This window comes from Propithecus coquereli, unplaced genomic scaffold (assembly GCF_000956105.1).
Source record: "Propithecus coquereli isolate 6110/MARCELLA unplaced genomic scaffold, Pcoq_1.0 Scaffold41, whole genome shotgun sequence".
NCBI lineage: Eukaryota > Metazoa > Chordata > Mammalia > Primates > Indriidae > Propithecus > Propithecus coquereli.
In genome coordinates, this window is record NW_012149841.1 from 6,996,720 (window position 1) to 7,012,487 (window position 15,768).

The window sequence follows — 15,768 nt, forward strand, 5'->3', positions numbered from 1 at the left end:
GACGTTCCACTCTCCACTTTGCTGACTCAGAGCAGGGGGAGCCCATAGCACCTGGAGGGCTGTGTCTCTGGAGACCTTTGCAGAAAGAAAAGCACCTTCTCCCCTGGCAGGGTGTTTCTCCTCACAGAGCAGAATGCTGGTCTCTGAGAAGTTTGAATTTTTCCTGATGTGGGGAAAAAAATCCTAGGAAATGCAGAGGCTAGGGAAAGGGAGGGAAAAGGGCTAAGGGAGCATTGTCCCTGGTGCCACGCCAGGGTCAGGGGCCTCTAGAGGCTGCTGGCTCCCGCCTCACAACCCCTCCCCAGCTGAATCCTGCGTTCCTAGGCGAAAGGGGCTTAGAGCAACCTGTACCGACTGAGAGTAGTAGTGGGGACAAGTTGCTCAGTAGGGTCAGGGTAAGGTAGTGATTAGTGAGGGTTGAAGCTGGAGGACACCCTGAAGTCTGGGGAAAGCCGTTAAGACATTTTCACAAGGAAATGATGAACTTGGATTTCCCACCAGAGGGGGATGTGTGTGTGTGTGTGCGTGTGTGTGTGTGTGTGTGTGTGTGTGTGTGTGTCAAAGTGTGTACGCCCGAGGTACAAAATTGTGGAATGTTCATTAATGAGAGTTGGAGAGGGAAGTAATTTATTTTTGGCTGGTGAGTCAGGTGGATGGGGGTTGCTTAAAAATAATAAAAAGGGAAAGAGCAAAGATTTGTCTTTTCCTTTTTTAGCAACTGTTTTTTGAGAACTGAGCGTTTGCAGGCACCGTGATAGGGTGCTGGCGTCAGTCCAGTTGGAAAACCTGCCCTTGTGGACCTTCTTGTAGAGTCTTATTGGAAGGTGCTGGGATAAGATCGCTGAAATTTCCTGAATTCAAATGCATGCTGCAAGTTTTTAAAGTGGAGAAATTAAAAAAAAAAAAAAATCACAGTGCCTAATGTTAAAAGAATGAAGAGCTAGTTTTGTGTCTCCCGACGACCTGCTTAAAGCAAGTCAGCTGCCTTCCCGGGCCTGCATCTCCCCGTCCCCTGCTGGCGCTAACCTTTCCTGCTTCTTTCCCTCTCAGGGGTATTTTGAAGATAACAAGCTTTGAAAACACGTTAAAAGCTCCGTACAAATTGCAGGGTGTGAATAACATGCCTATGAGGGACCTCTGTTCACAAGGTGGTACCTGGTGAGAGGTTTCCATGAAGGCGAACATTTGTTCACAACTCAATTGTCATCAACTCTGCTTCTCTGGGTTGTCACCGACTATCTGTTTGGATTTTCTTCCAGCTTTCGGAATTAATTTTCCTGATTTTTTTACGAATATTTGATTTCTACAATTCAGTGCAATGCTTTGAAAACATACACATGTACATGTTTACCTAATTACTAGAAGGCAATTGTTTAATTTAATTGCTATGACAGCAAGGGAAGGCGGTGGCTAGGATTGTTGCTCCAGATACCAGGAGGCTGAAGGGCTGAATGAAAAAAGCATCTGTAGGCACACGGGGCAGGAGGTGTCAGAAGGCAGCCTAGCTTGGGTGGAGTAGGAAACCAATGGTGTGAATTGTCGTGGAAAGCCACTTGCAGGGTGGCACCCAGGCCCCCTAGAAATGGCTGTTGAAAATCGAGCTTTCTGGTAAAAAGATCAGTTGCTGCAGAAAGCCTTCCATGTATGTCAGCAAGCTGGGGCAGATAGCACACAGCGAGCCTAAAATGTGTCTAAATAAATGATTAAGGTGACTCACTCGCCCCCGTTGAAAGTTTTTTTTTTTTTTAAAGTAAAAGTAAGAGGGAAGGAAGAGAATAAAGCAAAGAAAAAGAACAATAAGGTTTGAATTTAAAACAATACGAGCAAGAAAATTGAATTCAAGTCACTCATGTCAGATCCTGTGAGGCTCCGTCCTGATTTGCTGCCTCCCTGACTAGGCGTTAAGGTCAGGGTCTCTTTGTGTTTGAATTTGCTGGTGAAATGACACACCCTTTGGTTGCTACCATTCCCAGTGCCAGTTCCAGGCATGTGATGGGTTTCCCGGGAATATTTGTCATGGAGCTGCTGCAGAGCTAGTCTGTTGATACCAGCAAGCCTTCTGTGGCCAGAGAGAAGCATCCATTCTCCCTGAGATGCTTTAGTGGGACCACGGGGAACCCCTCAGCCTTGGGATACAAGAGCTGAGGCTGCCAGTTCATTCAGTTTAATGGGATGGACGTGCTGCCCTTTCGTTGCGCATTTCTTTTTATTGTATGCCTCTCGTTTTTTTGCTGCATCATCCCTGATGTCAGGAACTGGCCCAGAAACCAGTGAAACCTTTACGATTTGCTGGTGTTTAATCCATTTGCACTTTGCAGAAAGGATTTTTGCATTAAAGGTGAGTCAGTCTTGTTTTTAATCCCATGTAGCTATGGTAAAGTGTACAGTTTTCTTCCTCTTGCTTTCATCTTTTTGCTGTTTGATTCTGGAACATCACTTCACCATTGTTAGGTCTTAGGAACATCATCCATAAAATGCAAATAATTCTTTCCTTACTGACTTCAGCATAGTACCTGTGAATATAAAATAATTTAATCTGAGAAAATGTGGCACACGTATTAGTCAGTTTTGCTGCAGTAAGAAATAACCCCTGAATCTCAGTGGTTGATAGCAACAAGCATCTCGCTGTGTCACAGATCCGGGCCTGCAGGTTTGGCTTCGGTGACACTGCTCCACATTTCTCCTCACTGTGGAACCTGGGCTGAAGGGGCAGCTGCGTCTTGGAATACATGCTCATGACAGAGAGAAGAGAGCAAGCAAGGTGGCAGAAACTTGAGGCTCTTCTTGAAGCTTCTGCTGGGTTGTGGCATTCTTTATTCTACTCACATTCAGTTTGCTATACAGGCAGATGTCCAAGGCCTATATCAATTTTATCCCCTCCCAAGGGAGGGGAGGTGGTACATGCTAGTCACATGGCAACCAGCAAGGCTGTGCTGAACAGTCGTCCCTCAGTATCTGTGAGGGATTTATTCCAGGACCCGCATTCCCAGAATACCAAAATCCTAGGATGCTTAATTCCCTATATTCAGTGGTGGGGTATTTACATACAACATATGCACATCCTCTCACATACTTTAAATCATGTCTAGACTACTTATAATACCTAATACAATATAAAGGCTATGTAAGGAGTTGTTATACTATGTTGTATTATTATTTGTATTATTTTTTATTGTTGTATCATTTTTTATTTTTTCTAATATTTTATTTTGTTTTCTTTTGTTTTTTTGAGACAGGATCTCACTCTGTTGCTCAGGCTAGAGTACAGTGGTGTCATAAGAGCTCATTGCAACCTCAAATTCCTGGGCTCAAGTGATCCTCCTGCCTCAGTCTCTCGAGTACCTTTGATTATAGCTGTGCACCACCATGCCTGGCTAATTTTTTCCGGTGGAAAAAACGGGGCCCACCAAGGTGCCCAAGCCGGGCCCGAAAAACCGGCCTCAAACCAAACCGCCTGGCCCCCCCAAAAGGTAAGAATAAAAGCAAGAAACAACAACCCCGGCCCCTTTTTGCCAATAAAAAAAATTTTGAACCGCAAGTGAATGAAACCGGGGAAGCAAAAACCAAAGAAAAGGAAGGCCGAATAAAAAAACCTTTAAAAAAGAAAAAAAAACAAAAGCCGAACCAAGCAAGGGAAAAGGAATAAAAAAAAAGGGAAACATAAGGTCCTAAGAAAAAAAAAATTGAAGAAAAAACAAGAATGGAGTTATGTCTGCTATTGATATTTTAGTGAGAATAGCACATTAGAATGTAGCAGCTCCATGATGGAAGAATGTTTGTGTCATTTACCCCTATGTCTTCGGGCTAAAGCCTGGACTCTGCCTGGCAAGGAGCAGGCGTTCAGCACACACTGGTTGTTCTGCATATATTCATGAGGTCGCAGCTGCTCCAACACTCTGGGAACCCAAGAAAGTCAAATATGATTAAAGTCTCTGTACTCTATTTAAGATTAGAAAATTTGGCAAAGCATGCATTTCAACCGTGTGCTAGAGAGATAAAGAGGTTTATCAGTTTATTTCTTAAATTCAAATGTAATCACATCCATGAAGCCTTTTTTCCCCCTTCTCCTGGAACTCATGTCATAGTATCAAAGAACTCTAGTGGCCCAAACTGAACTCAAGGTCCCCAGTGTTGTTGATGAGCAGCATCCTTGACAGGGACAGTAACCACACAGTGCTTTTGACTATCGTTGCCTCTTTGTTTGGGGCTGTCCCAAACGCTTGTTGTTCTTTACATTCCTGTTGCTGTTGTTGTTCCTACTCTATCTTCCTGGGAGCAATGGTAATCCCTCACATTTAGGGAAAAGAAAACTAAGGCACCGAGATGTGAGGACAGGGCCAAAAGCCACACCGTGGGTGTTTGTTCCAGCAAGATAAGACCACCTGGGCCACCTCTTCTCCACTCAATAACTGTGTGACCTTGGGTAAGTTACTCAATCTCTCTGTGCCTCATTATTCATATCAATGAAATGAGAAGAAGAATAATAGCATTTCCTCTTAGGGGTGCTGTGAGGATTTAAAGAGGTGATACCTGTAAAGTGTTTGGAGCCTGGGTGCTCAGGGAGCAAGTGGGCTTTCTGGTTGGGCAGGGCTGCCAGTCAGTCTGGCTGTGGGGCTCAAACTGCATGGCAGTGGCTCAGAAAGGAGCATTCACAGGGATACTGTCTTTGCCTTGAGCCTCTGTGTTGGACCTCACGTGACAGCCTTGGTCAGACAGTGCCAGGCCAGTCCGACAGAGGTGTGGGGGTCTCTGAGTGGGAAGTGCAACTCAGGAAACATGTCCAGAGCTACCTCTCAGGTCAGCGGGCTGGCGGAATTGCACGGGGAACAGTGCAGACAAGCCCGGTCTTCCCAGATAAACCACACAGTAGGGGGCTCCTTCTACATGTGTGATATCCTCAGGGGTCATTGCACACTGTCATTAGCTGTGTCCCTCTAAGACCTTGATTAGATAATGTGCTAAAAGGCCGGTGTGAACTGCAATGTGAACTTGAAAATAACAAGCTGTCATTCTGATTTTTATTCTGTAATTGAGATTTACCTTTTCTTGAGCACATTTGCTAGAGGAAATGGTGTGTTTTAGCAATAACAAAGGAAATATAGCCCTTATTTACACATTAATCATTTTCCCCTTCTGCTAGCATTAGTGGGGAAAACATTCTGTGTACGGCTCTGAAGATACATTTTGTTCAAGGGCAGGAGGGGACTGAATTTCAGGTTTGTTCTCTACCTACCTGTCTCCCTCGATCTTCACAACAATCCTGGGAATTGCATCTCATTGTCTGTGCCTATTTTGTGGAAGAGAGAACTAAGGCCCAGGGGCATGTGCACTTGGTTGAGGCTTATAGCTGGTAAGTGGAGGGGCCAGGATTTGAATTCCTGAGTGCGTGCAATCCAGAACACGTGCCCTTGGCATTGCATAGGATGGTGGTCCGTTGCGTGATGATCTGAGCAAGCTTTCTGAGGACACCTTATTTTCCCAGATGCCTGGGCCAAAGTGGGTGAGGCCTTGAGTTTATGAAAACCTTTATGATGTGACCCAAGGAGATTGTGTGAGGATGTTCCTGGTGGTCAGGAGAGGTCCACTACACAGAGCCCCACCCCAGCCCACACCCACGAACAATGCAGTAGTGTTGGGAGCACTAGCAACACCGGGTTAATCCAGCCGGGCCTGCTCGATGGGTGAGTTCTTTCCATCACACCCCGTGGTCAGCTTCTACGCAACACTGAATGTCTACCCTTCTACCTCTGAGCGTGCGTGGTCACATCCTGGCTGCGATGACTCGGCCTGGTTCATTCATTCTTTCTTTCAGTTCCCCATTCAGTCAATAAATACTTACTTGGCATCCACTATGTTCCTGGCACTGGCTAAAACAATGCCCCAGCTTTTATGTTCATACATATTAATATATATGATATGTGTGTGTGTATATGTGTATGTAAATGTGTGTGTGTATATATAATGCTGGGCAGCAATGAGAACTTTGAGGAGAATTAAAGAATAAAGCTAGGTAGTGGAGGCAGAGAGTGGAAGGGGTCCACCTTGATACAGTTGGCTCAGGGAAGGCAGTGTGATGAACAGACACCTGAAAGAAGTGAGTGTGTGTGTGTGTGTGTGTGTGTGTGTGTGTGTGTGTGAAGGGCAGGGTGGGGGAGCCCTGTCAATACCTGAAGGAAGAGTGGGGATGGTACAAGGCAGAAGAGAAAGAAAGTGGGGCGAGCCCGAGTGGAGAACGCGCTTTGCTAATTCAGTGTGCGTGGGGAGGAGTGCATGAAGCCAGTGGTGGCCAGGGGCCAGAGGAAGGCTGGACAGAACCTGCAGGGCCTTGGAGGACTGCGTTTGAACTAGGAGAAAGGAAACTAACATTTAGTGAGGACTCTTTGTGTGCTAAGCTGGGGCTGGGTCTAATCTTTTTAATTCTGCCAGAGCAGCTGGTGCAGGTGGAATAGGTGAGAGAGCTGAGCTAGGTACTTGTCTGTATCAGGCAGCTCACAAATGCAAACAAAGGATTTAGACAAGGTCTTGGGTTTCAGAGTGTACTCCAGACCTGCTTCAGAGTTAGGGACCTGTTAATTATTTAGTATTTGAACACACATGTTTATTTCTCTGCTTTGTATCAATTGCAATGATACAGGCTAAGTTTCCACTCACTAATTTGCATTAGCACAATTAATGGCTGTAAAACATCTTTTAGGAAGGAAGACTGTGCCAGATGTGGTTTGATTGCTTGAGCAAATTAATATATCCCCTCTTATGTGGCATGTATTACTCGGGGCTCTTCAGAGAAATAGAATCAATAGGAGATACACAGAGAAGTCTAGATGTATAGAGATTTATTTAGGAAATTAACTCACATGGTTATGGAGGCTCAGAAGTCCCCAGATGTGTAGTTGGCAAGTTGGAGACCCAGGAAAGCTGATAATATCGTTTCAGCCTGAGTCGGAAGCCTGAGAACCAGGAGAGCTGATGGTATAAGTCCTGGTCCGTGTCTAAGTCCAAGTGCAGGAGAAGACCCATGTCCCAGCTTAAAGATAGGCAGGCAGAGAGAGCGATTCTCCCTTACTTCATCTTTTATTCTATTCGGGCCATCAGCAGCTTGGATGAGGCCTACCCATATTTGGGGTGGGGGTAGGGCAGTCCACTTTACTCTGCTGATTCAAACTTTCATCTCATCCAGAGACACCCTCCCAGACACACGCAGAATAATGTTAAATATCTGGGCATCCCATGCCCCAGTTAAGGTGCCACATAAAATTAACCATCACAGAGACCATTTTTATAAATGCAAGTATGATTTAAGGAAGCAGAAGATACGATGGGGAGGCTCTAACACTGCAACGTGGCTTCTTTGGTCTTGCAGGGAGGCCTGAGCCCCCCCACCCCGTGGCCTCACCCCTCCTCATGCTGACTGGCTTCTCTGCATTCCTGAGACTCTTCCTTTGCCTATTCAAGCCCTCTGCATTTTCAGGGAAACACTCAAGCTCCACCCCATAGGTTGACCAAACAGACAGGATTCTTTGAGATGATCTTGACTAGGAATTTTCAACATGCTCTATGTAATGACCAAGTGGAAAATGGTCCTATTTGTATAGCACACAGAGGAAGTGGATGAAGCTGCTTGTGGCCACAGGGTAGTGGTCTGGGGAAGGAGGACACTGGACACTCTGATGCCACCAGCTGTCTCCTAGACTGCGTGAATAAATCAGTGCACCTCTGCTACATGGTTAGAAAAATCTGATTTAAATGGAGCCATACATTGTACAGATGGGAATACTGAGGCCCAGAGAGGGAAAAACTGGAGCCAGTTGATGACCGCCTGAGACCTTCCTGTGCACTTTTGGTCATACTGTGTAGCTGCCTTGCCACTTTGGTCACTTCTAATTTCTGAATTATCCATTGGGCATTTGTCACTAACTGTCAGGGACAGCTAACTTGCGTGTGTGCGCATGCACACGCGTGTGTATGCACAAATAATCTCTTCCCAAGGAGTCATACATTATCTGGGGACAGGGTCTTTGTCATGTTCTCTTTCTTTTCTTACACCCTCCAAATTACCAAGCATATCAGATCGGACTTTTCTAAGTATTAATGAATAAATGAATAATCGTCCACCATTTTCCCTTAAAATAAACTGTCGCTTCCTCCTACTTCAAGTTTCCTTTCTTCCAGAAAGGATTTGCTGATGTCCCTGGCTGTAAATGATTTCTGCTTTGTCTCACCTTCCAAAGCATTTTCTTTGTGACGTCTTAGAGCTTTAACTACTTTCCACCTTATTTTAGAGTTGTAGGTGAGCGTATTCCACCTCTCTTTCTAATAATACAGCCACCTTTACGGTAGAATATGTGTGGTTCATCTAATAGAGTGGCATTTTCTTAACAGGCATTTCATTCTGACTCAGCATTTTTTGAAGGTCTATTACGAATTAGATACTGCGCTAGCTCTGTTATTGCGAGAGTTCCTTTAAACTCCACAGCAGCTAGATGGGGTAGGTACTGTATATGAGCTTCATTCTATTGTATGGGGAACTGTGGCTTAAAGAAGGAGGTGCCTAGGTGCAGACAGTTTTGCTGAAGCCCACTGGTTCTAAATGCCACACCCTGTGCCAGCCCCCCACATACTTCCTTGCTTACCTAGGCAAATGTTTGTGGAATGAATATAAAAGCCAAGCATAGACGAGTTAATTCTTTTAGAGGATAACAAATGCCCATCGCAAGTCATTTATGATTTTTTTAGTGGTTGTGAAAATACCCTCCTGTTGGAAAAAATGAAAAGAATGTTGATTCTCATGGATCCATTCTGCTTGCCTGCGGGTTGTACCCTGGAACATCTGCAAGTTCAATTGAAATGTGACTTTCATGTGAAAGAATGCTGTCCCTGGCCCGAGTCTTTCGGCCCTGATTTCTATCACAATGAAAGCAGAAATATATGCTTTTTTTCATTTTAATGTTAATCAGTTTTTCTGATAAGTCTTGTATTTAGGAATGAGGTAAATCCAATCAGCTGCCGACCTCTGAGAGTCTGGGTGGTTGTGGCTCTGTGTGTGTGTGTGTGCGTGTGTGTGTGTGTGTGTGTGTTCGCACATGCAGCGTGCAGGGCTGTGTACATCCTGCTTTATTTTCCTGCTCTACCTCTTACTTCCCATAGCAATAATTGACCCCCTTCCATGTTAAAGGCTCCCCCAAAGGTAGAAGAAAGCTTGCCCAGTGATGCCGGAATCATCTTCATGTGATTATCTGAGTGTGGCCTCCAAGGATGTTACTTCTGGAGCCCAGTTAATTCCTGACTTAATAAGAGCCCAAAAGCCCCAATCATGCTTCTGAATTTGGTAATGGCAAGGCCCTGCACAAACATCTGGGAAGCGAGCATGCTTAGAGGAAGCTTTTGGTAGAAAACAGTAGTTAAGCCACAGCAGCCGTTTGCCAGATGCCTCTTGAAAAGCATGATACGCTCCAGCTCGTGGGAGGACATGACAAGGAATGTCCCTGGGAGCAATGGTCATCCGAGGCCAGAGCACAGGAGGGTCAGTCCTCACAGGGTCTTACAAATCCTTACCACAGCTGTGTGGCACGAGGTGCGATGACACCCTTTCCATCAACGCAAACACCGAAGTTTCCATGGCTCAGCCTGTCCACTAAAAGGACTGATCTTAGGATTCCGTCCTGTCCTCCTGCGTGGAAGGGAGGACACCGCAACTGAGCGGGGTGATTGACTTCACCTGCGTCGTATGTTCCTGGGATCGAGCCACAGCAGTGGAGAGGAGAGTCCTGAGATGCTGGCACAAAAAGTTGAGCCATGCCCTTTACCGCATCCGGGTCTGCAGGTGGAGGAACTTGACTTTCAGTCATCAGGTACTTATTACATGTCTGCTGGAGCAGGCACTGTGCTAGGTGCTGGGAGAGATGTGGTGGCTAATGCACTGTCTGCCTGGAGGCCAAGTCTAATGGAGAGCTGGGTCTCAGAATATATTCTTATATCATGGGACTGGTCCTGGCAGGAGGTGTTTGGAGGCATTCATTCATTTCTTCATTCATTGAACAAAGACTTTGAAAACACTATGTCTTTTTATAGGGCGGGCACTGAGGACATGACAGTGAGTAAGAGTGAGCAAGACTGATGTGAGCCTGGCCCTGAAAGCGTGCCTGGGGGTATCTTAACTGTGGGCAGAGAGATACAGAACGAAGGATATTGCTTTTGTAATATTTTAGGGAAAGAGGTGTGAAAAAAATGTGTAATGCAAACAGAATAGTAGAGGGTATGTTTATACACAATTATGTACCCACTTTGGTGTATTTCCTTTGCATTTTGATTGTATGTATTTTTTTTAAGCATAGCTGCACGTTGAAGTCCCTTGAAACTTTCCTAGGCTGGTCTGGGCAAGTTTGAAACTGCGCAGTGGTGCGTCCTTAGTGGTACTGTGTAACTCAGGTGGGTCTTTGCAACACTGTCCACCTTGAAATGGTGAAGAAAACTCTGTTTCCAGTCCCTTGTGCCTCAAGCTCCCCCTGCCTGCAGATGCCTTTCGGCTGCCGGCCTCAGTGGCTCAATGGAATTCATCGTTTAAGCAACAGGTCAGGGAAAATCATTCACTCATGCATTTGACAAATATTTATTAAATGCCTGCTTTCTGCCAGGCATGGGTCTAGGGGCAGTAGGGATATGATACTGATACATTAGTGAAAAAAAAGTGGATAATAAGTAATAGCATTAATAATAAAGTAATAATAATAGTGTTATAGTAATACATTAAGATAATGGTAATAAAGTTGTATTTATATTATTATAAATAATAATTATAATAATCATTTTTATAACATATAATAAGTAATAAAAACTTTAAGGTGAAGGTAATAAAGGAATATTTTTTACCTTCTTGTGTATTAGAAGGTAAAAGGGTCTATGAGAAAAAAAATGGAGCTGAGTGAAGGGGAGACGGTTGCCATTGGGAAGGGTGGTCAGGGCGGTTTTCATCAAAAAGGTGACATTTGAGCAGAAGTATTGAAAGGTGAGGGAGTGAGCACAGACTGCCTGGGTGGAGAGAGAGGCCAGGTGACTGACGTGGCTGAGGACAAGCAAGGAGGCCGGTGCGGTGGGCCCGAGAGAGCAGAGGGAGAGTGGAAGCAGGTGACGTCACAGAGACCACGGGGCAGGACTTGGACCTGAGTCTGAGGGGAAGGGGCAGCTGCTGTAAGTTTGGGCTAGAGGAGAGTCATGGCAGGACTTGTATTTTGGTGGCATCCCCCTGGCTGCAGTATGGTAAGTGGGGACAAGGATGGACTCAGGGAGACTGGGAATGGACGTTCTAGAGGGACGCAGGGATGGAGGGTGAGGAAAGATGCCTCATGTATTTTAAAGGAAAAGGCAAAAGAATTTCCTGAAGGATTGGACGTGGGGTGTGAAATTAAGAGGAGGCTAAGATGTCTCAGTATTTTTGTCCTGAGAACCTGGGAGGATGGAATTGCCATTAGCCGAGCTGAGAAAGGCTGTGAGCAAACAGGATGGGAGGGACGACGAGGAGCTCTGCCCGGCGCCTCGCTGAGTTTGAGTTCAGCATCTGAGTGTAGCTTCAGAGCGGAGGAGAGGTCAAAGCTGGAAATATAAATTTGGAATTTATCAAAATAGAGTTGATATTTAAAGCTGTGAAACTAAGGAGAGATCACCAAAGGAGTGAGTCCTGACAGAGCAGAGAGAGGCTGAAGGCTGGGAAAGTCCTGGGAAATGCCAGTGCTAAGAATTGGGACAAAAAGAAGGACAAGGAAGCAACCGAGGACAGCCATTATCTAGGAGGAAAATTGAGGGACTACAATCTCCTAGAGACGAAATGAACAAAGACTTTCTAGAAGGGACGGTGACATCATTGCATGAAATATTGCTAATGGGTTTAATAAAGATGAAGACTGAGAGTTGACCATTGGCTTTAGCATCATGGAGATCATCGTGTCCCCCGCTCTGGTCCCCAGCCCGCCCAGCCTGCCCCTCTGCATGCCGTCCTGACACGACCGGCTTATCAGCTGCACCTCACACATAGTGTCTTTCTGTGTGCTGTCCTGTAGACAGACCAACGCGTGTGCTCGTGTGACACTGGCGGGCACCTGCTATATATTAGCAGTGTGTCAGGTGGAGTGGGCACGCAAGGGTGAATGAACTGGGTACTCATCTGCCCTTGCATATCTGACAGTCCAAGGAGAAAAACAAGGTGCACAGACTCTCTGATGACAGGAAAAAGTGGCTGAGGTAGAGTAAAACGGTGACAGTTGAGAGCACAAAGAAATTTTCTCTGGGGGTCAAGATTGAGTCCATGGCTGGGTGGCCTTTGAATTTGGTATTGAAGGCTGGACTGGACTTGGAATTAAGGAGGTGGAGGGGAGAGGAGAACATTTCAGATAGAGGGAGGCGTGGGGGCCTGGGCATGCAGGCAGGAGGCTCAGCAGGGCCCTGGGGGGCAGGGCAGGAGGAGGCTGGAGGGGGAGGCGAGGGTTTGGCTGGGGGCCTGATGAGAAGGCCTAGAAATTAGAGGCTGGGCTTTATTTCTTAATCAACGGGGGGATCGTTAAAGGCTTTTGAGCCATGGAGTGACGCAGTGATAGCTATGCTGTTTCAGGAAGAGTCATCTGGCCGCGCGTGCAGAACCGTCCAGGAGCGAGATAATAAGGGCCTAAATTAGGCAGCAGCAGCGGGAGCAGAGAGGGGGGCAGCTGTGAGGCGCGGGGGAGCGGGCTCCAGGCCCAGCACCCCGGAGGAAAGCGCGTACAGAGTGGAGTTGGGGGGCTCTCCTGTCCTAAGACCCTCATCAGCCTCAGAGGCCAGTGACCTCACCTCCCTCCTGCCCTTAACCCCACCCGCCCCATCCTCTTCCGACCCTGTGTGTGCTCAAGCTTCGCCTCATTCATGAAACGAAGCTGCTTATTTGGGGAACTTGGTGACTAACAAGGTCTCGCATTTGGGGAACAAAAGAGCCCCGTGCATTTCGGGACTCTCCACCTGCACTGTGCCACTTGAAAGAGGTGAGAGCTGGCCCATCCTGGTCACCTCTGGCCTGTAAGCTCTGCTCTTCTCTTGCATCGGATCTGATCCATTGCATGCAGCATTGTCAGGAATTGTTGAGCAGAGGCAGCTCCGAGGCCCAGAGAGGGCGATACACAGTGCCACCGGTCAGCAGCACCATAGGAAAGGCCAGGCCACCAGGTGGGACTCTCTGCTCCTCCTCAATAAAACTGGGCCCAGGCATCCTGCCTGCCCATGTTCCTAGAAAACCAGCCGCAGAAGCATGGCCATCGTGCCAGAGAATGGAACCCCTCTCAATGCCCCCAAGCAGTCTGGGGCATGGCAGGTCATGGCCCCAGGGGGCTCAGCACTGATGTCCGGAGGCTGGATTCCCAGTGCAGCGGGGGGAGGGCCGCCACCAGTCCCGGCATCCCAATTCCTGTGGCAGCGCAGGGGGAAGAGCCTGTGTGGGGGCGAGGTTGGCTTCCTTCTGAATCTGCCCATAAAAGGATAAAAGTGCTGCTATCTGGTCGGCATTGGTAGGATTGCTGATGATAAATTTTTTAAAAGTGTGGATTTTTCCCCCTTTCTGTAAGGGTGTGTGTGCGTGTGCGTGCGGCGCGCCTGCTTTCACACAGTTCGCAGCCTGTATGTGCTAACAGATGGGTTCCGGTGTTACAGAAGATAAAACTCAAACTGGATGATATGCTGCCTCTTCAATTTAAGAGAGAAAAAATAAAATAAAAAAGCTCTTCAAGGGAAGCCCTTATGGTAGGAAAGAGTGGTCCAAAATATTGCTGGGCTTTACTCAAAAGGCGAGCACAGCAGAGCGGTTTGAAAGTGATTTTTCTCCCTCCCCCCAGCACCAACTTCTCCAAAATACATCATCTCTGTGTCAGAAGTAGGCCAAGCTTTAAGGCTATCATGAATTATATATCAAGGGACATCATTTCCCAGGAGTCTGAACAAATGCCCCATGGTTTAAATTTTACAGACATCTCCCCCCCAGTGGCAGTGCTTTCTGTCACTGCAGTCTTCCTGAGATGGAATGGGAGAGTGTTTTGCAAAATGCACAATGAGACGTTATGCTAATAAAGGTAATTGTGCAATGGTTAGAAACCGTTCCTTCCTGAAAGAGGGCTTTTACCCTCCACACTCTGCCCCTGCGCTCCAGACACTTAGGTTGCTTGCGCTTGTCTTGCCTTATTTCAGCAGGAGTCAAAGACATCCAGGGTGAGGGCGGATTGAGAGCGGGAAACTGAAATCAACGGGGCACTTCTGTGCTCACCCTTTAAGGCAAAGACCCTGCTGGATCATTTGAATATCAAAAAATACTTTGCCTACCTGTTTATTATTCAGTAAGAGTCAAGAAGAGCTTTGTGAAAAATCCTTCTTTCATCTAAAACTGGAAGCATAAATTCATTGGATAAACTGGAAAGGTGGGTTTTGGGGTCTTGGTTCTTTGCCTCCTGGGCACTATTGCATGGGTCAGAGTCAGCCCAGAACACAGGAGCTGAGGACAAGCTGTTACCAGGGTGCAGTGCTGGCCTTCCAGAGAGTGACAGCCACAGCTGCAGGAAGTGGCCTTCTCCGCTCCGCGCACCATAATCACCTCCCAATTCATCCTTCTGACCTGGATGTTGTAAAAGTTCTGAGTTCTCCTGTATACGGCCTTGAGAGAATCCAGATATGATTCTTCATATAGGCTTCCCATTTTTTAGTCTGTACTAATCTTTTTATTAATTATCTCACTTTAGTATAACACTTTTGGGGTATAGAAGGGACATCATGTTTTTCCCATTTTAGAGATAAAATAATTGACAAAGTGGAGAAGTAACTTGACTAAGGTCACTGCTGTTAGAGTAGTGATATTATACGCATAGATTAGATGCAGATCAGCGCGCACACACACAGACACACACACACACACACACACACACACACACATACACACACGATATAAAATGCAAACATGACAATGTCACTCTGTCCCTACCAAATAATGAAAGGTAAAACCGGACGTTCAGAGCATAGGCTCTTTCGTGAGGGTGTGCCTGGCCCTCTGGTCTTCCCGGCCTGGCCTCACGTTGCAGAGAGGCCTCTCTCCCGGGCCCTCCCATCATTTTCTTATGTCCCAGCCATACCCAGTGACACGTGGTTCCTCACACCAAGAGCTTCATCGCTCTCATCCATTTTTAGTGCCTTGCCCTCTGTCCCAAGCAGCCTCCTTCCAGTCTCATGTCCCCCACTTGCCTGGCTTGGTGCCACGTGGAGTCCAGGCTCGGCTCAGGCCCTGGCCCCTCCGGGAAGCCTCTCCTTGCCAGATCCCACCACACAGGTGGAGTCCAGTGCCCATCCCTGTGCTCCCACATCAGCCTGTCATCCGCCACACTGTATTTATGTGTTGTCTTGTGTGTTGATGTTTCTGGTAGCTCATGAGCTGTTAGCAAACAAGGGTGAGAGGTCACGCTTCGTTCTCACAGTCTTCATCCCCAGAGGTAGAAGGGAATCTTCAGAGTGGGCTTGGTGAGATTCCTCCTCCCTATTACTGTCCTTCTGTCTGAATGCACCCTGGACAAAGACTCGACCCACCAGGGAGGGTCTGGTGACTGTCCTGTGTGCCGTTCAGGTGTGTGGCTACATCCAGACCCCACGATGAGGTCACAGCTGCCACCTCATTCATCACCCCCAGTGACCTGGGCCTCAGCACCATGCTCAGCTGACACGTGGAGAAGGAGATTGATTTCCAGAGTCTATGCTGTCTCATCCGTCACTGAGCCAACACGG

At 47.0% G+C, this 15,768-nt stretch overlaps 1 protein-coding gene across 1 annotated transcript in view; it reads left to right on the top strand.

The window, feature by feature from the left end:
• Nucleotides 1-15,768, top strand: part of FAM49A (family with sequence similarity 49, member A) — a 116,530-nt gene that overhangs the window by 13,115 nt on the left and 87,647 nt on the right. The window lies entirely within an intron of this gene.